The sequence below is a fragment of the Glandiceps talaboti genome, chromosome 14 (genome assembly GCF_964340395.1).
Source record: "Glandiceps talaboti chromosome 14, keGlaTala1.1, whole genome shotgun sequence".
Classification (NCBI taxonomy): Eukaryota; Metazoa; Hemichordata; class Enteropneusta; family Spengelidae; genus Glandiceps; species Glandiceps talaboti.
Genome location: NC_135562.1, coordinates 14,867,062 through 14,892,110, shown reverse-complemented (window position 1 = coordinate 14,892,110; position 25,049 = coordinate 14,867,062). Strand labels below are relative to the sequence as shown.

Below are 25,049 nucleotides of genomic sequence, written 5' to 3'. Positions count from 1 at the left end.
GGGCACTGATTATTTCTTCTTTGGTTTTGTCTTTTGATTTTGGTACTTTGTAGACTTTCAATTCAATTCCTGTCAGCTTCATGGAATGTAATAATGAATAGTTTGATTTTAACTCTAACTGCAACTCAGATGTCATTGTTTCTTATCGGTGTGGTCATTCTTAATTGACAAAATTGTAAATGCATTTGACGACTTTCTGGCAGCTTTTGTTGCTCTTATTTGTACTTGCTTTCTACAGTATTTATACAGTATCATTACCATTCACACCTCCACTCACAGTCGAGTTACTATACAGTATCGTTACCATTTACACCTCCACTCAGTCTAGTTCCTATACAGTATCGTTACCATTTTACACCTCCACTCACAGTCTAGTTACTATACAGTATCGTTACCATTTACACCTCCACTCACTAGTCTAGTTCCTATACAGTACCATTACCATTTACACCTCCACTCACAGTCTAGTTCCTATACAGTACCATTACCATTTACACCTCCACTCACAATCTAGTTCCTATACAGTATCTTCAACCTTTACACCTCCACTCACAGTCTAGTTACTATACAATATCATTACGATTTAAACCTCCACTCATTGTCTAGTTACTATACAGTATCATTGCCATTTACACCTCCACTCACAGTCTAGTTCCTATACAGTATCTTTACCATTTACACCTCCACTCATAGTATAATCAAAGACGTTACTCTAGAAGTCCTGAGATGCAATTTAATATTCATCCACAGCCACCCACACCGTCATTAACATCATGTCTTCATTAATCAATCACAAAAATCTAACAAATAACACAGTTCCTCATACAGTAGTGTTTATTGGGACAGTTATATGCTGTCCAAGTATGGTATATTTGTCAGTTCAGGATGCTATTTATACACTGTTTATGTCATTATAGCAGTTGGGGGTTCACTGGTTGGATGAACAAACTTTTTGTACTGATTGGGAGACTTTTGACCAGATAAGATTTAGAGATCACGTTGGAATCCAGACTAATATTGTACTTGTAAGTAGACTCGGACAAAACCCAACTACTGCATCTGTTGTTACTAAATGATTATGTTGGGAAAAAAACCACAAACAAAATCACCTTGAAACGAAAATGCCCAGCCACTAGAACAGAACACTGCTCTAGAAAATGGCGCTATAGAAATTTTATTTATTGATTTCTTGTAATTCCCACTTCAAAGTTAGTATCAGTTACCCAGACTCTCACTGCTAGGGGTTCTTCTCATCTGGGTAATCTCATAGAGGAGTCGCCCCCCCCCCCATAATGAGAGTCAGGATAGCCAAGACTACCTTCAACTCACTGCTGAACAGCGCCACCGAGAGGCAAAACAAGTAAACCTTTTAAGAAATAAAAAGGTGTTGATATGCCATTTAAAAAATAATTGTGTGGTTCCGATTACATTCAATTATAAAAAAAGGTGGGATAGGTAGATTTTTTATTTTATTTCATTACATATGTGTCTAGAGGTCTGGTTTTCCATTGTCTCCCAAATGGACTCTGTGTTGTTTATTTCTTCCTATCAGATATAATGTTTTAAGTTGATGTGAGTTTCCGCTATTTCTTGCTAGACTTCATGATTTTGTTACTATTTTTCTCGAATACATAAAAGTTTAGGGTCGACATGAAAAACTAGGGGAACCGGAACACCAAACAACTTTTTTATTTGGTTTTAAAACCACAATGCACACTAGTTGGCTGAAGGACTATAACATACATTCAGTATCATTTTAATATTTTCAACAATTGGCTAAAACCAAAGATGTTTAATATTTGTTAACAAATTTTATCAAAAGATATTTTAGAACTATTTAACAAAAAGATACATATTGATTGGCTAGTGTACTTAAACATAAGTTGTAGAATAATTCAAACATTCAGAATCATTAACTAAACAAAGAAGTGTTTAATTTTGTTAACAAATGTTGCAAAACGATACACAACAGTTGGGTAATGGATAACATGTTCTAGAACCATTTCACTAAAGATGCCCACTGATTGGCTAATGGATTATATAGCAGGTGTTCTAGAACCATGTCACTAAAGATGCCCACTGATTGGCTAATGGATTATACAACAGGTGTTCTAGAACCATGTCACTAAAGATTACCACTGATTGGCTAATGGATTATATAACAGGTGTTCTAGAACCATGTCACTAAAGATGCCCACTGAATGGCTAATGGCCTGTAACGAGTGTTTTAGAACCACAGCCAACAATTTCAAAGTGCTACAAAAAAAGAAATCATTCCTTTTGATTCAAACAAATACAAGTCAAAGGTTTACTTAGATATTTCCTCTAATATATTGTATCCACTAATGTGGAAACAATCATAATCATAAAATCATTAATGGTACTTGGCATTTATCTGAGCAAGTATTGTTTGATATTTGTAACAACTCACACAAACTGAAATGACATGGTAGTAAAAATGTTGAGATGGCATAAACAGGAAATTCACATAGAAATGTGTAATTACTGATATCATCTCAGATGCTATCCAAAGTGTCAGTATATAAATGTGATCTGTATATAAGTCTACTGAGCATTCTTTTCATATCTGTTACCATCATGTATGGACACACATGGTAAGATTGAAATAAAGATCACTAACGCAGCCAATACATGAGAGAGTTCATCTCATAGTCAGCAATGACAACTTTGCCAGGTCAGATGAATTTTATATATATACAGCATGTCCAACACACATATTTGTATGGTTGCTTGATCATCGTCATGATGTGTTCTATGTACTGTCCCTTCACATTCGTAGGACTGCTCATCACTATTGTTTCACATGACATGCTTACTTTACAAAGGTTTATGTTTCACACACATCACATTAGAACGGTTGATCACTATTATATGAAGTATTTTAGGTATTCTCCATTATTTGAACCTGAAACCCCTTTTCTATGTTCATTACATTTGCGTAGTTCTTAAACAGCATTCGTATGTCTATGTGGTCCTGTGACCTTTGACACTGAAAGGCTTTCTAATTATTAGAAAGGCTGTTCACTGATATGGATTATTCTATGGGCTGTCAGCTTTACTTGATGTGTACAGGCCTTTCCACATCCTGCACATTTGTATGGCTTTTCCCAGTACAGATACCTTTATGCATAGTTAGGTGTCCTTTCTCTGTAAAAGCCTTTCCACATACTTCACATTGGTGTGGCTTTTCACCAGTATGAATTCGTCTATGTATAGCCACACGGTCTTTCCGTGTGAAAGCCTTTCCACATATTTTACATTTGTATGGCTTTTCACCAGTATGGATTTTTTCATGAATAGTCAGGTGTCCTTTCCGTGTAAAAGCCTTTCCGCATGTTTCACATTTATATGGTTTTTCACCAGTATGGATTCTTTCATGACTAGTTAGGTGTCCTTTATGTGTAAAAGCCTTTCCACATATTTCACATTTGTATGGCTTTTCACCAGTATGGATTTTTTCATGACTAGTCAGGTGTCCTTTACGTGTAAAAGCCTTTCCACATATTTCACATTTGTATGGCTTTTCCCCAGTATGGTTTCTTCTATGTGTAACCACATCACCTTTACGTGTAAAAGCCTTTCCACATATTTCACATTTGTATGGCTTTTCACCAGTATGGATTCTTTCATGACTAGTCAGGTGTCCTTTATGTGTAAAAGCCTTTCCACATATTTCACATTGGTGTGGCTTTTCACCAGTATGAATTCTTCTATGTAAAGCAACACTGTGTTTCTGTGTAAAAGCCTTTCCACATATATCACATTTGTATGGCTTTTCACCAGTATGGATTCTTTCATGACTAGTCAGGTGTCCTTTATGTGTAAAAGCCTTTCCACATATTTCACATTTGTATGGCTTTTCACCAGTATGGATTTTTTCATGACTAGTCAGGTGTCCTTTATGTGTAAAAGCCTTTCCACATATTTCACATTTGTATGGCTTTTCCCCAGTATGGTTTCTTCTATGTGTAGCCACTTCTCCTTTCTGTGTAAAAGCCTTTCCACATATTTCACATTTGTATGGCTTTTCACCAGTATGGATTCTTTCATGACTAGTCAGGGGTCCTTTCACTGTGAAAGCCTTTCCACATATTTCACATTGGTGTGGCTTTTCACCAGTATGAATTCTTCTATGTATAGCCACACTGTCTTTCTGTGTGAAAGCCTTTCCACATATTTTACATTTGTATGGCTTTTCCCCAGTATGGATTCTTCTATGTGTAGCCACTTCTCCTTTCTGTGTAAAAGCCTTTCCGCATATTTCACATTTATATGGCTTTTCACCAGTATGGATTCTTTCATGACTAGTCAGGTGTCCTTTATGTGTAAAAGCCTTTCCACATATTTCACATTTGTATGGCTTTTCCCCAGTATGGTTTCTTCTATGTGTAGCCACTTCTCCTTTCTGTGTAAAAGCCTTTCCACATATTTCACATTTATATGGCTTTTCACCTGTATGGATTCTTTCATGCCTAGTCAGGTGTCCTTTCTGTGTAAAAGCCTTTCCACATATTTCACATTTGTGTGGCTTTTCACCAGTATGGATTCTTGTATGTCTAGCAAAATCTCCTTTCTGTGTAAAAGCCTTTCCACTGTATGACTTTTCACCAGTATGGATTCTTTCATGACTAGTCAGGTGTCCCTTTTGTGTAAAAGTCTTTCCACATACATGTTCTTCATATCTGTGTAGGGGTTCACTTGTTTTCATTCCACTATGCGCCATACCTCAGCTTGTTCCACTGACTACTTCAAAGTACAAATGATGGCAACTGGTAAAGCTTCCCCTGTAGAATAATACAATAGCTGCTAGTTAATCATATTTTGCCTAACTTCTAGCTTTTTCTCTACAAACAATTATACTATGTCGAAACCGGCTTGGCCAATCAGAGGTCTTGATTTTGGTTGGTTATATGGAGCCATAACCCACTTTTTCTTAGGCGTGTGACCTATATTACGCTCAGCACTCAATTTACATGTAACAAATTACGCAAAATTTTGAAAATATCAGATTAAGCTAATCACGCCATAGTATAAGTAAGATAGACAACGTATTCAGTAGGGTTATGTGCAAAAAACTCTGGGGCTACGCCCCTTGTTTATTGGCACATAAACCTCCCGAATTCGTTGATAGATAGTCAACATATATGCCTGGTAGAAAGAGGATTAACCACAAACAGAAAGTGTCTGGCTTGACACACTTTACAAGCACAGTTACATTGTATAGTCTGGATGAATAAATGTTACTAGCACTGCTACATTGTATAGTCTGGATGAATAAATATTACTAGCACTGCTACATTGTATAGTCTGGATGAATAAATGTTACTAGCACTGCTACATTGTATAGTCTGGCTTAACAAATCTTACTAGCACTGTTACATTGTATAGTCTTGCTGAACATGTCTTACTAGTAGTGCTATATTTTTGTAACTTAGCAATGTATGCAACACTTTCAAATGGGAAATACTTACATCATCAAATTTCATGTCAATCTGCTCAGTAGTTTTGGAGTTGAATTTTCTTTACCAAAAATCACATTTTTTGACCCAAAACCCACATCTCTGATGCAATCATTTTCATTTGAATAATTTCCCAACTAGACACCAGAAGTAACATGACCACCAGCAGTTTTTTACTTTAAAGTTTACACACGCACACAAACACACACACACGCACACACACACACACACACACACACATACATATCCACACAGACAGCAAGACACTTTGCCATGCCTATAGCACTGCTGAACCTTCAGTTCAGTTGTGCTAAAAAATTATGTTCAACTTCCATCCAATTTCCCCAAAGAAAGCAGCTTATTTTTTTGTAAGCGTAATATGAAAACATTTCGAACGAGGACCATTCATGAATTTGACTCTTACCTCAAAAGTGACTGTGGGCTGAAATAACCAGGTCAATACCAATGTTGATTGTGATCAACTTGCTTGAAATGTATGTCCTCGTATGCAATTGGTGCTCCAGAGGGCGCTGTGATAAGGCCACAGGCGAGTTCAGGATGGTTTGTGATCCATAAAGCACAACAGGCAGCTGACAGTGTTCGAATTGTTTCAACTATAAACAAATTCAGTAATTGTATTAGTATAATTTAAACGTAATTAAAGTATCTTAAGCATTTGAAACATTGCCTTATCATGTGTATAGTATAAGGACCTTGGATGAACCCGTACACAGGCTGTGTTACATGTATTTATTAGGGGAGAACCATTTGATTTCTGGCGGGTGGGGATTTTTTGGGAAAAAAATTAGTCGGCAGGTGAAGTTGAACAAAAATTAGATTCTGTTATGGCTTTAAAAAAATTGTTCAAACAGACAGAAATAAATTGTGATGATGTGCTGAAATCAGCAAAATTTTGGAATCCAATTTCCTCTCTTTGTTGTCTGGAGGCCGGACCATATAAAGCAGTGCTAATATTTTCAATATTTGTGAAAAAGTACTATATTTTATTCCCAGCATTTATGATATAAGGCTGCTTTCACAAAAACTTGTTTGGGGTCGGTAAATTTGAGGGGTTACTCAAAAAAATATGGATAGTATTGGGGGAAGGGGTATCTGAAAAAATCATGTGGGCCATGGGGGGGGGGGGGGTACCTGAAGAATAAAATGACTTCATGACTCTTCACGCATTGGAAAATTGATTTTTTTTGTAGTTGTAATTTTTCAACAATAATATTAGCAAAAACACAAAATTTGTTTAAAAACTTAATACATGTAATAAACAATTTTCTGATTTTTAAAATCCTTCAAATTGCACATACGAAATCAATGTAAGAGTTGAATGACACTTGTTATTTTTGGTCCAAAATATACCATTATCTTAAATGTGTAGAAGGCAGCTTCAAAGTTGAACATATCCAGGACCAGAATTACTGTAAATTAGTCATTTCCTCTGCTATGTGCAAAAATCGGATTCAACAAACATGTCCAAATGCATTTAGAGCAAAAACAGAATCAAAAACTAAGTTGGACAGCTGATCATGTTACTGTTCTATTCTGTTAATCAAGTAATGGCAATTATTTTCTTTTAGGCGTATTTGAGAGATTATTGTCTTCAGATACAAACTAGGAGCCTCCAAGTCCATGTATGCACAGAAATAGAGAAATAGTTTGAAAATAATGACAAAAACATTTTCAAATGTGAATATCTAGACTAGAGACACGTTGCTATTCAAAAATGATCATCTGCCTACTTCAAAAACACTTGTGCTAAAGGGGCTAAAGAGCTGCCATAGCCACTCCCCCCCCCAGAAATCAAATGGTTCTCCCCTTATTACAGAAGCTCGTTAGACATCAAACATGTGAACAATGCAGACTCTCATATTGTAACATGTACACATCACGATGCGAAGCGACCGAAGGTTTTACGATACGTTTTTTTCAGAAGGGGTTTCTTAAATTTCCCCTTTTCTGAGTTTATATAACACAACTGTGGCAAATATTTCAATGAATCGTACAATGCTTCACTTTGAGACGTATGTGTAAATGTATTTAAAACAAGGTCAATAGGAAAACTTGGAATGTGCCTAACAAAATCCTTCAAACATTAATAAAAGAAAAAACCCGACGGCCGACAACGCTACACTTTTGTGTTGATGTCCGGCAGAGTAATTGTTGATTATCTGTAATACACATTACCTGCTTCAATCTATAAACACTCTCCTTAATCCAAACGACGATGGGTACAAACCTCTTCACTGGCCATCTTGAAAATCCAGCACACTTGGGGCACATATGCGCGTGGGTGTTATTATTTTTGTGCGCAGGGAAGACGTATCACATTGCATCAGTTATGTTCAGTTATGTGTTCGCTTGATCGACCCTGCATTTCGAATTACTATGAGTTAGTAGTGGTGAACCACAGACCACGCGGGCTTAATTGGCAAGTTATGTTTACGAAAACAAACAAACAAACAAATCAATAGATAAATGAATGAATGAATAAATAAATATTGACAAACATCAACAAGAGACCAGTATAATATAGTAACTTTGGAACGATAAATATCGATCGAAAAGTTGCATTTGTTTCCAATTTACAGTTCCATAGTAACTATATTGTACTGTCATATTGATTCTTGGAACCATGAACAATATATCCTCCATCAACAAGAGAGTAATATCATTATCAATATCACCAACAAGCTTAAGAATTACTGTATGTTTTCCTATATGTGAAATGGCCACAATTGTGGTGTATCATATGTACAATTGTGACCATATCGCTTGTAGTTGTGTGGGAGTATTTTAAGAATGGTGGTTCTTTGACGAACAGAGATGAACAACGAGACAGTAGTATACTTTAGTGCTGGCTTTATTGTGATACACACAATCCAACCTCTAACAAACTCAAACTTTACATAGGAAAAGACACATCTTATATACACTTTAATTACAATCTAACCATGTGTTATGTCAGTCATGTAATGTTTGTGCAATGTCATACATCCGTTCCAAGGTCAATATTCCGAATAGTTGTGGTTTGTGTCTACAAGCTAAACTACCTCATAAAGATTATATTTCGGCAGGAGAGAGTATCTTGATGAGAGATGAGTTCCGACAAGTTGATAATGATTTGTAATTACTGTCTTGTTGATGCTTGTCAGTAATTATATATGTATGTATGTATGTATGTATGTATGTATGTATGTATGTATGTATGTATGTATGTATGTATGCATTTATTTATTTATTTATTTATTCATTCATTGTTTATTTTTTTGCTTATTCTCTTTGTTTGTTTGTTTGTTTGTTTGTTTGTTTGTTTGTTTGTTTGTTTATGTAAACATAACTAACTAAGCCTGAATACCCTGTGGGTAAACTTGACCACACTATCACCATGTGCACGTCGAATATCAACATGAGCATTTCACGAACGTCCGTAGCATGGTACAGTTATACTTTTTTGCATGGGAACATTTCTATATCTTGATGATTTTAAACATCGATGTTGCAATGTAAAACATTTCCTCATTCCCCTATGTCATTGGATATACATTTTGCGTAAGTTAAAATATAAGTTAAGTTAGTAGGTGTAATATTGTAAACACCAAATCGTCAGAATTTACGTTAAACAAAGTATTGCATTCTGAAATGAATAAATTCATACAGTTTTTGTAATGACGATATAAACTGTCCTTCAGGCCTTTCGTTAGTCTTGCATTAACATTTTAGTGTATTAATGTTTGACGAGACAGTTTTGACATGTCCTCTCATCTTCGTCAAGGAAATTGTGATCGGTTAGGCTTATTCCAACGCAAATAAAATGAATCCAAAAATTACAAATATCACGGTGTATAACGTTGTCTTGGCAGTTTTCCCCGCAAACACCACTTGGCCAATTTTTTTTAGTAGTGTCTCTTTCGTTTGCCAGTTTGTTCGATTGATTTTCTCTTCTCCGAATTTGCTCGGGTATATGTTGTTGCTGATTTCCAATGCCACTTGACCCTGCAACTGGTTCATTTGTTGCAATTGTAACAGAGATTGGCGGCGTGGCTTCTTCACTATATTGTTCGTTGCATGACAGTTGATAAATGTTTACTTGGCGATTTGGAAAACCCTTAACTTCCAGATGCGCCACTTGACTTCACTTTCTTGTAAACTATGCACACTTTCAGGGCACTGATTATTTCTTCTTTGGTTTTCTCTTTTGATTTTGGTACTTTGTAGACTTCACATACAAATTTCAATTAGATTCATGTCAGCTTCATGGAATGTAATAATGAATGGTTTGATTTTAACTCTAACTGCAACCCCAGATGTGACTGTTTTTTGTCGGTGTGGTCATTCTTAATTGACAAAAATGTAAATGCATTTGACGACTTTCTGGCAGCTTTTGTTGCTCTTATTTGTACTTGCTTTCTAAAGTATTTATACAGTATCATTACCATTCACACCTCCACTCACAGTCGAGTTCCTATACAGTATCGTTACCATTTACACCTCCACTCAGTCTAGTTCCTATACAGTATCGTTACCATTTTACAAATCCACTCACAGTCTAGTTCCTATACAGTATCGTTACCATTTTACACCTCCACTCAGTCTAGTTACTAAACAGTATCATTACCATTTACACCTCCACTCACAATCTAGTTCCTATACAGTATCATTACAATGTACACCTCCACACACAGTCTAGTTCCTTTACAGTATCATTGCCATTTACACCTCCACACACAGTCTAGTTCCTATACAGTATCATTACCATTTACACCTCCACTCACATAGTCTAGTTCCTATACAGTATCATTACCATTTACACCTCCACTCACAATCTAGTTCCTATACAGTATCTTCAACCTTTACACCTCCACTCACAGTCTAGTTACTATACAATATCATTACGATTTACACCTCCACTCAGTGTCTAGTTACTATACAGTATCATTACCATTTACACCTCCACTCATAGTCTAGTTCCTATACAGTATCATTACCATTTACACCTCCACTCACAGTCTAGTTACTATACAATATAATTAAGATTTACACCTCCACTCACAGTCTAGTTCCTATACAGTATCTTCAACCTTTACACCTCCACTCACAGTCTAGTTCCTATACAGTATCATTGCCATTTACACCTCCACTCACAGTCTAGTTCCTATACAGTATCTTTACCATTTACACCTCCACTCATAGTATAATCAAAGACGTTACTCTAGAAGTCCTGAGATGCAATTTAATATTCATCCACAGCCACCCACACCGTCATTAACATCATGTCTTCATTAATCAATCACAAAAATCTAACAAATAACACAGTTCCTCATAAAGTAGTGTTTATTGGGACAGTTATATGCTGTCCAAGTATGGTATATTTGTCAGTTCAGGATGCTATTTATACACTGTTTATGTCATTATAGCAGTTGGGGGTTCATTTGTTGGATGAACAAACTTTTTGTACTGATTGGGAGACTTTTGACCAGATAAGATTTAGAGATCACGTTGGAATCCAGACTAATATTGTACTTGTAAGTAGACTCGGACAAAACCCAACTACTGCATCTGTTGTTACTAAATGATTATGTTGGGAAAAAAACCACAAACAAAATCACCTTGAAACGAAAATGCCCAGCCACTAGAACAGAACACTGCTCTAGAAAATGGCGCTATAGAAATTTTATTTATTGATTTCTTGTAATTCCCACTTCAAAGTTAGTATCAGTTACCCAGACTCTCACTGCTAGGGGTTCTTCTCATCTGGGTAATCTCATAGAGGAGTCGCCCCCCCCCCCCATAATGAGAGTCAGGATAACCAAGACTACCTTCAACTCACTGCTGAACAGCGCCACCGAGAGGCAAAACAAGTAAACCTTTTAAGAAATAAAAAGGTGTTGATATGCCATTTAAAAAATAATTGTGTGGTTCCGATTACATTCAATTATAAAAAAAGGTGGGATAGGTAGATTTTTTATTTTATTTCATTACATATGTGTCTAGAGGTCTGGTTTTCCATTGTCTCCCAAATGGACTCTGTGTTGTTTATTTCTTCCTATCAGATATAATGTTTTAAGTTGATGTGAGTTTCCGCTATTTCTTGCTAGACTTCATGATTTTGTTACTATTTTTCTCGAATACATAAAAGTTTAGGGTCGACATGAAAAACTAGGGGAACCGGAACACCAAACAACTTTTTTATTTGGTTTTAAAACCACAATGCACACTAGTTGGCTGAAGGACTATAACATACATTCAGTATCATTTTAATATTTTCAACAATTGGCTAAAACCAAAGATGTTTAATATTTGTTAACAAATTTTATCAAAAGATATTTTAGAACTATTTAACAAAAAGATACATATTGATTGGCTAGTGTACTTAAACATAAGTTGTAGAATAATTCAAACATTCAGAATCATTAACTAAACAAAGAAGTGTTTAATTTTGTTAACAAATGTTGCAAAACGATACACAACAGTTGGGTAATGGATAACATGTTCTAGAACCATTTCACTAAAGATGCCCACTGATTGGCTAATGGATTATATAGCAGGTGTTCTAGAACCATGTCACTAAAGATGCCCACTGATTGGCTAATGGATTATACAACAGGTGTTCTAGAACCATGTCACTAAAGATTACCACTGATTGGCTAATGGATTATACAACAGGTGTTCTAGAACCATGTCACTAAAGATGCCCACTGATTGGCTAATGGACTGTAACAAGTGTTTTAGAACCACAGACAACAATTTCAAAGTGCTACAAAAAAAGAAATCATTCCTTTTGATTCAAACAAATACAAGTCAAAGGTTTACTTAGATATTTCCTCTAATATATTTTATCCACTAATGTGGAAACAATCATAATCATAAAATCATTAATGGTACTTGGCATTTACCTGAGCAAGTATTGTTTGATATTTGTAACAACTCACACAAACTGAAATGACATGATAGTAAAAGTGTTGAGCTAGAGTGAACAGAAAATTTAAATAGGAATGTGTAATTCTGATATCATCTCAGATGCTATCCAAAGTGTCAGTATATAAATATGATCTGTATATAAGTCTACTAAGCATTCTGTTCATATCTGTTACCATCATGTACGGTGTCACACATGGTAAGATTGAAATAAAGAACACCAATGCAGGGAATACATGAGACAATTCATCTCATAGTCAGCAATGACAACTTTGCCAGGTCAGGTGAATTTCAAACATATACAGCATGTCCAACCCATATTTGTATGGTTGCTTGATCATCGTCATTATGTGTTCTATGTACTGTCCTTTCACATTCGTAGGACTGCTCATCACTATTGTTTCACATGACATGCTTACTTTACAAAGGTTTATGTTTCACACACATCACATTAGAACGGTTGATCACTATTATATGAAGTATTTTAGGTATTCTCCATTATCTGAACCTGAACACCTTTTCTATGTTCATTACATTTATGTGGTTCTTAAACAGCATTCATATGTCTATGTGGTCCTGTGACCTTTGACACTAAAAGTCTTTCTAAATATTAGAAAGACTGTTCACTGATATGGATTCTTGTATGGGCTGTCAGGTTTACTTGATGATTTTCCCAGTACAGATACCTAGGCAGTTAGTCGTCCTTTCTCTGTAAAGGTCTTTCTATATACTTCACATTGGTATGGCTTTTCACCAATATAGATTCTTTTATGTCTGGCCATATCTCCTTTCTGTGTAAAAGTCTTTCCACATATTTCACATTTGTATGGCTTTTCACCAATATAGATTCTTTTATGTCTGGCCATATCTCCTTTCTGTGTAAAAGTCTTTCCACATATTTCACATTTGTATGGCTTTTCACCAGTATGGATTCTTCTATGTGTAGCCACATCTCCTTTCCGTGTAAAAGCCTTTCCACATATTTCACATTTGTATGGCTTTTCACCAGTATGGATTCTTCTATGTATAGCCATATCTCCTTTCTGTGTAAAAGTCTTTCCACATACTTCACATTTGTATGGCTTTTCACCAGTATGGATTCTTCTATGTCTAGCCACATCTCCTTTCCGTGTAAAAGCCTTTCCACATATTTCACATTTGTACGGCTTTTCACCAGTATGCATTTTTTTATGACTCGTCAGGTCTCCTTTACATGTAAAAGTCTTTCCACATATTTCACTTGTGTATGGCTTTGCACCAGTATGAATTCTTTCATGCCGAGTAAGGTGTCCTTTCTCTGTAAAAGCCTTTCCACATACTTCACATTTGTATGGCTTTTCACCAGTATGGATTTTTTCATGACTAGTCAGGTGTCCTTTCCGAGTAAATGTCTTTCCACATATTTCACATTTGTATGGCTTTTCCCCAGTATGGATTCTTCTATGTCTAGCCACATCTCCTTTCTGTGTAAAACTCTTTCCACATATTTCACATTTGTATGGCTTTTCACCAGTATGGATTCTTCTATGTGTAGCCACATCTCCTTTCTGTGTAAAACTCTTTCCACATATTTCACATTTGTATGGCTTTTCACCAGTATGGATTCTTTCATGCCGAGTAAGGTGTCCTTTCTCTGTAAAAGCCTTTCCACATATTTCACATTTGTATGGCTTTTCACCATCATGGATTCTCCTGTGTGTAGCCACTTCTCCTTTGTGTGTAAAAGCCTTTCCACATATTTCACATTTGTATGGCTTTTCACCAGTATGGATTCTCCTATGTCTAGCCACATCTCCTTTCTGTGTAAAACTCTTTCCACATATTTCACATTTGTATGGCTTTACACCAGTATGGATTCTTTCATGACTAGTCAGGTGTCCTTTATGGGTAAAAGCCTTTCCACATATTTCACATTTGTATGGCTTTTCACCAGTATGGATTCTTCTATGTAGAGCCATTCCTTTCCGTGTGAAAGCCTTTCCACATATTTCACATTTGTATGGCTTTTCCCAAGTATGGATTCTTTCATGACTAGCCAGGTGTCCTTTTTGTGTAAAACTTTTTCCTCCTACATGTTCTTCATATTTGTGCAGGGGTTCACTTGTTTTCATTCCACTATGCTCCATATCTCGGTGTGTTCCACTGACACAGTACAAATGATGGCAACTGGTAAAGCTTCCCCTGTATATAGAATAATACATTAGCAGCTAGTTAACCACAAACAGAAAGTGTCTGGCTTAGGACAAATCTTACTAGCACTGCTACATTGTATACTCTGGATGAATAAATGTTACTAGCACTGCTACATTGTATAGTCTGGCTGAACAAATCTTACTAGCACTGCTACATTGTAGAGTCTGAATGAATAAATCTTACTAGCACTGCTACATTGTATAGTCTGGCTGAACAAATCTTACTAGCACTGCTACATTGTACACTCTGGATGAATAAATCTTACTAGCACTGCTACATTGTACACTCTGGATGAATAAATCTTACTAGCACTGCTACATTGTACACTCTGGATGAATAAATCTTACTAGCACTGCTACATTGTACACTCTGGATGCATAAATGTTACTAGCACTGCTACACTGTAGAGTCTGGCTGAACAAATCTTACTAGCACTGCTACATTGTATACTCTGGATGAATAAATCTTTTTTTTTTTTTTTTTTTAATTTAAATTTTTATTACTGAAAGGATACAAAAAAACACAAGACAAAGGAAAGACAAAGAAGGAAAAAGCCAAAAAACTGCAACAAAAGAAACGAGAAGAACCTAGCCCAGTATTGCAATATACATTACATTTAGATGCAATCAAGGTAGATGAACAGATAAAATAAAGTTGACAACAAGATATATTACAAATATTCCTCAAGGCTATCAATTATCTTTTTTGTCTTTGGTTCGTAGGCATAACACTCTAGCAGCTTCTTATAGTTCTTGAATTTTTCAGCAAGGACAGTGATCATTGGTTCAACTTTGTTCACTTTGCAACTAAAAATGTATCTCTTAGTCAATAAACAGATAATATTCCAACTGTAGACATTAGGGTTTGTGCTGATAATACCTAACAATATTTCTTTTTCTGAAAAAGTCGTATTGCAAAGATTAAATACAAAGTTCCAGACCCGTTTAACAATTTGGCAATCATAAAATATATGTCTCAAAGTTTCAGTTTCTAAGTTACAGAAGGTACATCTCTCGTGATCAAGGAGTTTTTGAAGGAAAAGAAATCTATTTGTACAAATTATGCGACTGAGCATTTTGTATTGAAAAGATTGAAGCGATACATCATCTGTAATTTTTTTAATCAATGCAAAGTAATCCCAAAATTCATCTTTAGATATATTAAATATCTCACACCACTTCTCCATACATTTCTGGGGCTTTGTCTTATTTTTTACAGTATTATCTAAAAACTTTGTGTACATAGTTTTACAAATCTTGTCTGTAGTAATAGTATTATGTTGAAAAGTGTTTTGAGATTCAGAGGATAGTGTAATTTCCCTTTTCCATGCTATTGGAATTGAATCAATAATGCCATGGAATGTCAAAAAATCAACAGGTAATCCATATTTTGTACAGAAATTAGTGAAAGATAAAAACTTGCCTTCTTCATCTAACAGGTCACTAATTTGATTAACTCCTTTGTTTGCCCATGATCTATAGTATACAACATTACTATTAACTTTAATATAAGGGTTTAGCCATAAGACTTGATTCAAGTAATCGGCGGTATTTTTTGGAAAATAAGAGACCTCAGACCAGTTTTCTAGAACCTCTCGCCAAAAGACATTGTCCTTAAATTTGCGAGCAGTTACAATTTTAATCTGGTGACTATTATAAAATCTCAAATAACTAGTATCCAAGCCTAACACGGAAGTGAAAAGACATTTCCATGAACTCTTATTCTTAGGATTAAAAACTTTTTGAATCCAGGAATGCTTTAAGGCCTTCTGATATGTTGACAGGTGCACCATGTTTAAGCCACCATCTATTACCTTCAGACAAAGTCTATTTCTATTGATTTTATCACTGCCACCATTCCAGATAAATTTGTACAACAACGAGTTTAATGTAGAGATTTGTACACTTGTTAGATTTGGCAACACAGATAGGCAGTGAGTAAGTTTCGGCAATGCCATTGTTTTAATGACGGTAATTTTCCCAAATAGGGTCAAAGGACGCTTGGACCAGGTTATTAATAGTCTCTCAATTTCTGAAATTTTAGGATCGTAGTTCAACTTGGATATATCATTTAAATCCACGTCAAAAGTACAGCCAAGCACCTCGAAAGGGTGATCAATCCATTGTAATTTTTTCTCTGGCAGCATAACCTTCTTACTATGACTAGAAGCCCCTATCCAAATTATTTTTGTCTTCTCGCTGTTAACCCTCAGGCCAGAGACATTGGTGAACCTGTCAAGAATATCTAGCACCCTAGCAAGGCTTTTCTCTGTCCCATCAAGAAAAAGGAAAGCGTCGTCTGCATACTGACCCAGGAGAACATCAATATTATATAAACTGATACCGCGGACATCAGGGTCGTTTTTAATGGCAATGGCCAACAACTCTGCAATAATAATGAATAAATAGGGTGACAGGGGATCCCCTTGTCTTACTCCTTTGCTTAAATTGAAAAATTGAGAGAAGTAGCCATTGTTTAAGATACAACTACTGGATTCACTATAAAAAGTAGCAACCCACTTTCTTATCCCTTCCCCAAAATTAAAGAACTTCAGAGCATTTTCAATAGTTGCCCATTCAATCGAATCAAAAGCCTTTTCGAAATCTATCAGTACAAGCATACCGTGAATATTCTGAACTTTAGTTTGGTTTAACACATCATAAACAAGACGAGTGTTTTCTACGATAAAGCGACCTTTGATAAAACCTTTTTGGTCCGAACTTATAATATCATCCAGTACACTTTTGATACGTGCGGCAATTGATGAAGCAGCGAGCTTATAATCTGTATTTAATAATTTATTGGTCTCCAATTCTTAATATTAAGCCTGTTTTTTCCTGGCTTTGGAATACAGGTAATTACCCCTCTACGTTGAGAAATAGAAAAATTTCCTTTTCGAAAAGACTCGTTTATACATCTAACAATTAAACGACCAATATTACTCCAGAATAGTTTATAGAATTCAGGGGGAAACCCATCACAACCAGGGGTTTTACCGTTTTCCATGTTTTTTAGTGCATTACTGCATTTGTCATAAGAGATTACACCATCTAAAATTGAACTCTGGTCATCCGACAGCTTATTGATATCATTACTATTAAAATCCCTCATAAACGATGAAACTGATTCCGTAGTGCCACGACTGGTATAGTGATTCTTATAGAAATTTGTAGCTTCTGAAAGAATCTTTTCTTGCTCTATTAAAACTAAACCATTATTATCAGTCAACTTTTCCATCGTTTTGTTAACATATCGACGTTTTTCTAAATTGCAAAAGTATTTCGTTGGTTTTTCACCATGTTGAACCCATCGGGCTTTAGAACGAAGGAGTACTCCCTTCATATGATGTTCACGTAAAGATTCTAATTCTAGTTTTTTCGTTTCAAGTTCACCAATGTTTTCCTGATTTTGCTGGCATTGTACCTCGAGGATATCAATTTCTTTTTCTAACTCAGCTGTTCTTTTATTGCGTTTCCTTTTTTGTCTAGCAGTATACTGAATAGTGGCACCGCGGATTTTCAATTTCATTGTTTCCCATAACAACTGGTCGCTAATAGAAAACTCAGTAAAATCGACCTCTGCACTCATTTAAAGTTTCTTGAATAATAGTCTTTACCATAACAACATAATCTTTATCTGTAATAAGACTGGTATTCCATTTCCAGAACCCCTTGCCTCTATCTGTTTTAAAAAGATTAAGGTTGAGAATAACCAAGGAGTGGTCTGTGTGGTAACCAGATTTGATACCACAGTTGGTAGTCCTAGCTTCTAGATCGGGAGTGATGAGAAAATAGTCAAGACGTCCCTGTTTTAGGGGACATTTCTGACGCCAGGTGTAACAACGCTTCTCAGGGTTCAGCGAGCGCCAGATGTCCACTAAATAATATTCATTAATTAACCCGTCAATTGACCGTTTTGCATTTGGATTGTTTGCATTCATGTAACCCATTGTGTCCAACTGATAATCACGTACAACGTTCCAGTCACCGCCACACAGGACGGATTCATTACCCATATCATCAATAAAATTACGCAAATGATTTACAAAATCGGGATTGTCCACATTTGGGGCATAAATATTAGCTAAAGTACACCTATTTTCACCAATAGACATATCAACTACAATTACTCTACCATCAGAATCCCTAGAGGTTCTGTGAATGTTGTATTCAAAGGAATTATTAAATAGTATGGCGACTCCTCCTTTCTGACCAGAGACAGAATTTATCTCGCAATGTAAACCCCATTCAATTCTCCAAATATTTTCCTGGCGAGGAGGACAATGTATTTCTTGCAGAAAAATAATGGAAATGTCTTTACTTCTTAACCAGTCAAAAACATCCCTTCTTTTTTTTGCGTTGTTTAAACCCCTTACATTAAGGGAAGCAACTGAAAAAGGTTTTAGCATAAAGTACAGAGAAGGTCGATAAAGTTTGTATAATTGTGGGTTAGGAAGAGCAAGCACGGAAAAGACAGCAAGAGAAAATGAGAATCAACAAGACACGAGGAAAAAAGAGTAACAAAAGAGGAAAAAGCAAAAACGGAAAAAATGTGAAAAAACATCCCGAAACAAAAACAGGGGAGGCACACAAAGAAAAACAACAACCAAAAAGACGACAAGGAGAAGCACAGAAACGCCCTGGCAAACATATATAAGCGAATGACGTTTAAAACCATTCTGGTTTACGAGAAAAAAAGGTCATGTTAACTAAAGCGATAAAGCTCGACTTATCTAAAGTGTCAATTTCAAGTTCTACTTGACCAAAGTGTCAATTTCTATGAATTTCACCGGTGAACTCGATCCGGTCTTCTTTGCAAAAGTCACACCATTTGTTGTCCACGCACTGTGCCATTTCTTGTCTTTGACCATTTTCCTGGCGGCATAAAACACCGCAGCATTTTCTTTAGTGAGATTTTCGGACACGAACAGACGTTTCGATCCGTCTGGTAGGCCGATTTCAGTTACGTTCACATCTTTCAACTTTACACGTGCCTTGTATACCAATCTTGCCAAATGACACGATTTGAATTTAACCTGTAAAACAGGCAAACCTTGACTCTTTTTCTTTAACTGGTGGCAGACATCAAAGTCATGTTCTACGGTATTAACACCAATGGCTGAACAGATCTTCATTGCACACTCAGTGCACTTTTTAACAGACTGGTCCGGCACACAGACTCCGTGAAACTCCATTGAATATTTTCTATTATATTGTTCCATATCATTGTAATTTGCTTCGAGTTTCCTCACGTGTTTATGCGCTTCGTCCATTCCATTTTCCAAGCTCAGTATTCTTGTATCATGGCCTGAGGTTTTTCTTCTAAATATTCTAACGAACGATTTATCTCAGTAATATCTTGCCGAAGTTCAGCAGTCGAAATGTTTATCCTTTCTACTATCTTCATATACAGTTCATTATTTGACATGTCCGACATACCTGTACCTGGAGAACTCGAGGCCGGCGATGCCATCTTGGATCTTTTGTTCTCTGGTGTTGCAGCAAAGTCGCTTTCACCCGATGTCACACTTTTACGGGTTTTACGCTTACGACGCTTAGGTCCCATCCAAAAATTACTTGTAATAGTTCTACTGGAGTAGTTTTACATGTTTCATGACAATTGTACATTCAAATTGAGCCAGGGACGAGAAAAGGACACAAAATCACGGAGCCATGTGGGCGACGCAACGGCCCAACGACAGGTCCAATATGCTAATCCTGGATGAATAAATCTTACTGGCACTGCTACATTGTATAGTCCATCATTGCAAACCATGACCATTTTATGGCACCATTCTTAACAAGCCAGTCCTTACTGGCTGTGGATGCAATCATGTACAATATCCGTACCTATGGCAGAGCTAATTTATTTGTTTTTTGTCTGTAAACACTACAACTAATCAGATTGCCCCTTACATAACACATGATATACAATGCCTTGGCAAGAGACTAGTACGTACACTCAAAAATAAATAATGATCTATAAATCTTGCCCCAAGCAGGGTTTGTGAGAGCGCATACATGTAGATTTGTTTTACTGTCAGACCGGGCGTCCGATACAATCGTCAGTTTGTAGCAAGTACTGAAGTAGGTTATAACGTGGATTATCTCAAAATTAGAGCTATGGTTACACAGGGCTCAAAATTAGCGAAAGTCTCGCGTCAATTGACTATACCAGTTTTTCCAAAATGAATACCAAGTTCGAAAACTGGTATGACAATTTGATGAGCTCAAACATTCACACAGACCAATCAGTTTCTCCAGCCTGGGGGGGGGGGGGGGATAGGGGGTGGTCAGTGTTTTTTCCCATTGGGCCAACAAAAAGTCAGGATCCCTGTGAATAACGTTTCATAGCATCTTGACAGTATGCTGTAGAGGGAAGAGCTTTGAGACTGGGATATGTCCACCTCTTGTGCGGGTGTGCGAGTGTGTGTGTGTGGGGGGGGGGATTTAGGGGCTTCCCCCATTCCTCCTAGAAGCCCTGGAAGATATTTACTCTTTAAAGCCAATTTTTAGGCTATTCACAGACACTTTCAGACAATAATTTCCAAGCTTTATAAGACAGCTCTAACATGTAAAAATAAACTACATATGGTTGAAACTTTATGTGCACCTCTTATTGGGGGTCTCCCCCTAGAAGCTTTTGAAGTGTTTTTTTTTTATCAATTTTGGTGAATCTTATTGTTGGTTTAATGTATGAGTGGCCTCTGGAGTGAGGGAGTCCAAGGGCTTTTCCCATGGGAGATCTGGAGATTTTTTTGTTTCTATTTAGGCAATTTTTAGGTTATTCATAGCCTCTGAGGTAATATTGCCAAGCTTCGAAACGTTTAAGTAAATATAACTTTATAAATAAGCTTTCCATGTTATAAAAGTGGGTCTGTAACATTGGTATAGGGCCATTGATATTGCATGTATAGTAAAGTCACTGGTATGCTAGAGCACGTCAGGAGGTCATACCTAGTGTACAATAGAAACTTGAATTTGATTTGTAGTGTCGATGGATGTAGTGTCCAAAATAGAAAGTATATTCATCCATTCTGACAAATTCATACTGAAGAGACTAGAACAATTTAGATTAAGTTATTTTATAAACTATCTAATAGTATAAAGATTACCATTACAAAACCTTCAAGATAAGTGAAGCACTGATTGTGAAACAGCCAAACATTTACATGGCATGTTCTGTAACTAGTGTGGTAGCTAGGTAATACATGTATATGTATAATTTTATGTATAGTTAGGTTTGAACACTTACATGAAGTGTTATTTCAAAAAACTATCAGAAGAAACAGAGACAAGAACAAATATATATATATATATATATATATATATATATATATATATATATATATATATATATATATATATATATATATATATATATATATATATGTACCACAGGCCAACAAAACTGACTGGTCCCTGACATGTTTGAAAATGTATGTCATGATCTGACAAGTGTCCTGGTTGGAGAAGTACATGTACTAGCAGGTTGAAGAGTACTCGAACTAGTGCATCATATCCCTGCCAAGACATTTGTTTTTCTAGCAGCAGTGGTCCATCTTTTTTTCCATCACCCACTTATATTCAGATTTTTTTTCAAGCAACTCCATTTGGCATCTCTCCCCCCCTCCCCCCAACATCAAATGGTCCACCCCTTACTGTCAGAAATCACTGCAGGCAACGTGTTACACTGTTCCACTTTTGCTCTTGGATGGGTAAGTAAAATTCACAACACAGCATGCTTGCTGTTTACGTAGTAAATTGTTATGTCCAAGTCAGAGTCAAACTACATCAACTGGTACCAGCACGTTAATTTGAAAACGTGTTAACATTGAAAGTCTACCCTGTCACTAAATTCAGTCTATTGTAGATGAAAGTGAACTTCATTGCTTCTGGAAAATTCTCTCCTAAAAATACTCTTACAGATAAAATACAGCTGATACAGTAACACCTAGTCTATAAGTTCTTGACAACCGTATTCCGATTATACACTAGCATTATCTTCATAATACTAATAGGTCAGGAACTAGACTGTACAACGTTAGGACTCAGACCACTATAAGGTAAGGACACGGTAGTGTCATTACACATTACGTAAGTAAACGAGTCGGCATGAATAGTCCTAGAACACTATGTATGAGAGTTTGCTTTAGAACATGACATATATAAACAAAGTCATAAAGCTTTCCGTCAACCGACATCAGAGGCACCGGTTGTTGTTTTGTGTCAATAATATCTTGTTGTCTTTACCTAAATTGTCTCTGCTTGAACATGGCTTACTTCATGCAAGCAAACGCAATGCTATATAAATTTCAACTGCAGGAAAGCTTGGAAAGCGGAAGTGACTAACAAAATCCTTCAAACATTTAAAGAGAAAACCCGACAACGCTACAATTTTGTGGTGATATCCGGCAGAGTAATTGTTGATTATCTGTAACACACATTACCTGCTATACAATGCATCAACACTCCGAGTTTCCTAAACCCAAACGACGATGGAGACAAACTCTTTAACTGGCCACCTTGAAAATCCAGCACACGTGGTCACACATGCGCGTGGTTTGTGCGCAGAGAAAACGTATCACATTGCATCATATCAATTTATATGTAATCACGTGATCGACCCTGGATTTTCAAATTACTATCAGTTGGTCGTGGTAAACCACACGGCACTCAGGCAAAGTTGGTTATGTTTACGAAAACAAGCAAACAAAACAAAATAAACAAATAAACAAACTAAATAAATAAATAAATAAATAAATACTGACAAGCATCAACAAGAGAGTAATTACAAATTATAGTCAACAATAAAAATTGCTGTATGATTTTCTAAATGTCTGAAATGGCCACAATTGTGAGGTATGTACAGTTGTGACCATATCGTATATACTAGAAAATCATAGTAATTTTTGTAGTTGATAATGATTTGTAATTACTCACTTGTTGATGCTTGTCAGTATTTATTTATATATTTATTCATTATGTGTTTGTTTTTATTTGCTGGTTTATTTATTTGCTTATGTATGTATGTATGTATGTATGTATGTATGTATGTATGTATGTATGTATGTATGTATGTATGTATGTATGTATGTATGTATGTATGTACGCACGTACGTACGTACGTACGTATGTATGTATGTATGTATGTATGTATGTATGTATATGTTATTTGCCAAATACCGTTCCATATCTTGCTGCCAGAGGTAATTTTTCCGGTAATAACGGAGAGCCGGAGGCGAGCCGTTATACCGGAAAAATTAACTCGAGCAGCAAGATGTGGAACAGTATTTGGCAAATAACATACTTATACGTCACCTGCGACGATGAATTAATTTTTGAATGTCTAAAAATGCTGTTTCATTTTAAATAAAATCACTTCCGCGTTATACTGTTGAGCGTAGTATCATCCACCACTCCGATAACTGCAATGCGGTTGTTTACGAGTCAGCCTTAACTTTATCATCCAATCAGAGTGCGCGTTTGCTCAGTAGTATGACGTATTGTTTACTATTTGCATATCACTCAGCGATATATTCAAACTTATAACCATCAGCTGAAAAATGAGTGCGTCTTTGTTTTGCGTACTGTATTCCATTAAATGTTCAAAAATGTTCGTGATATGCTTTCTTGTTCTAGTTAGGCAAAAACTGCACCCTCTGTGGTGGTAATTTTCATATCCTTCATAAATTTAGGAATTCATGTTTACGATCGCGTGACGACCGCGAGTTCGCCGTCACTGGACTTTCGCCGTTCTACGAAAGCCTATTAGGATTTCACACTTCCCACTTCCCACTTCAAACTTACCACTTCCCACTTCCCACTTCCCACTTCCCACTTCCCACTTCATACTACACACTTCCCACTTCCCACTTCCCACCTCACACTTTATAGTTCACACTTCACACTTCATAGTTCACACTTCCCACTTCACACTTCCCACTTCACAGTTCACACTTCCCACTTCCCACTTCATACTTCCCACTTCACACTTCATAGTTCACACTTCCCACTTCATACTTCCCACTTCACACTTCCCACTTCACATTAGCATTTAAAGGCAACGATGACCTGATTACATATTTACTTGTTAGGTAAAAAAGTGTTGATCATTCAATTGCAATTCAAAATTTGTCTATTGCATACTTGTGGCTCAAAATAATTTTGTTGAACATTTATCTGACTGCTATTCTTTGTATGTGTTGTAGATTCGATTTTTCTAACAATTTAGTTTCCAATACCGTCCTTGTCATTGTTTGAGCCTGGGCCCTTTCAACTGACTTATATCCCATAAACAGACTGGGCCTTTGCCTGAGCACCCGTTGTGACTTCAGAACCGTTGGAATCGTTCAGTGGACCATTCCATATGGCTTTAGGGGGGCACTGAGTTTGTGCCTAATAAATTCTATTAATATCACCCTCTTCAAACAAAAGGGTGGGCCCTTAG

The 25,049-nt window shown here is 36.3% G+C and overlaps 1 pseudogene; it reads right to left on the bottom strand.

Moving 5' to 3' along the window:
* Positions 1-23,135, bottom strand: part of LOC144445304 (uncharacterized) — a 41,502-nt pseudogene extending 18,367 nt beyond the window's left edge.
* Between the last annotated feature and the right edge of the window lie 1,914 nt (positions 23,136-25,049).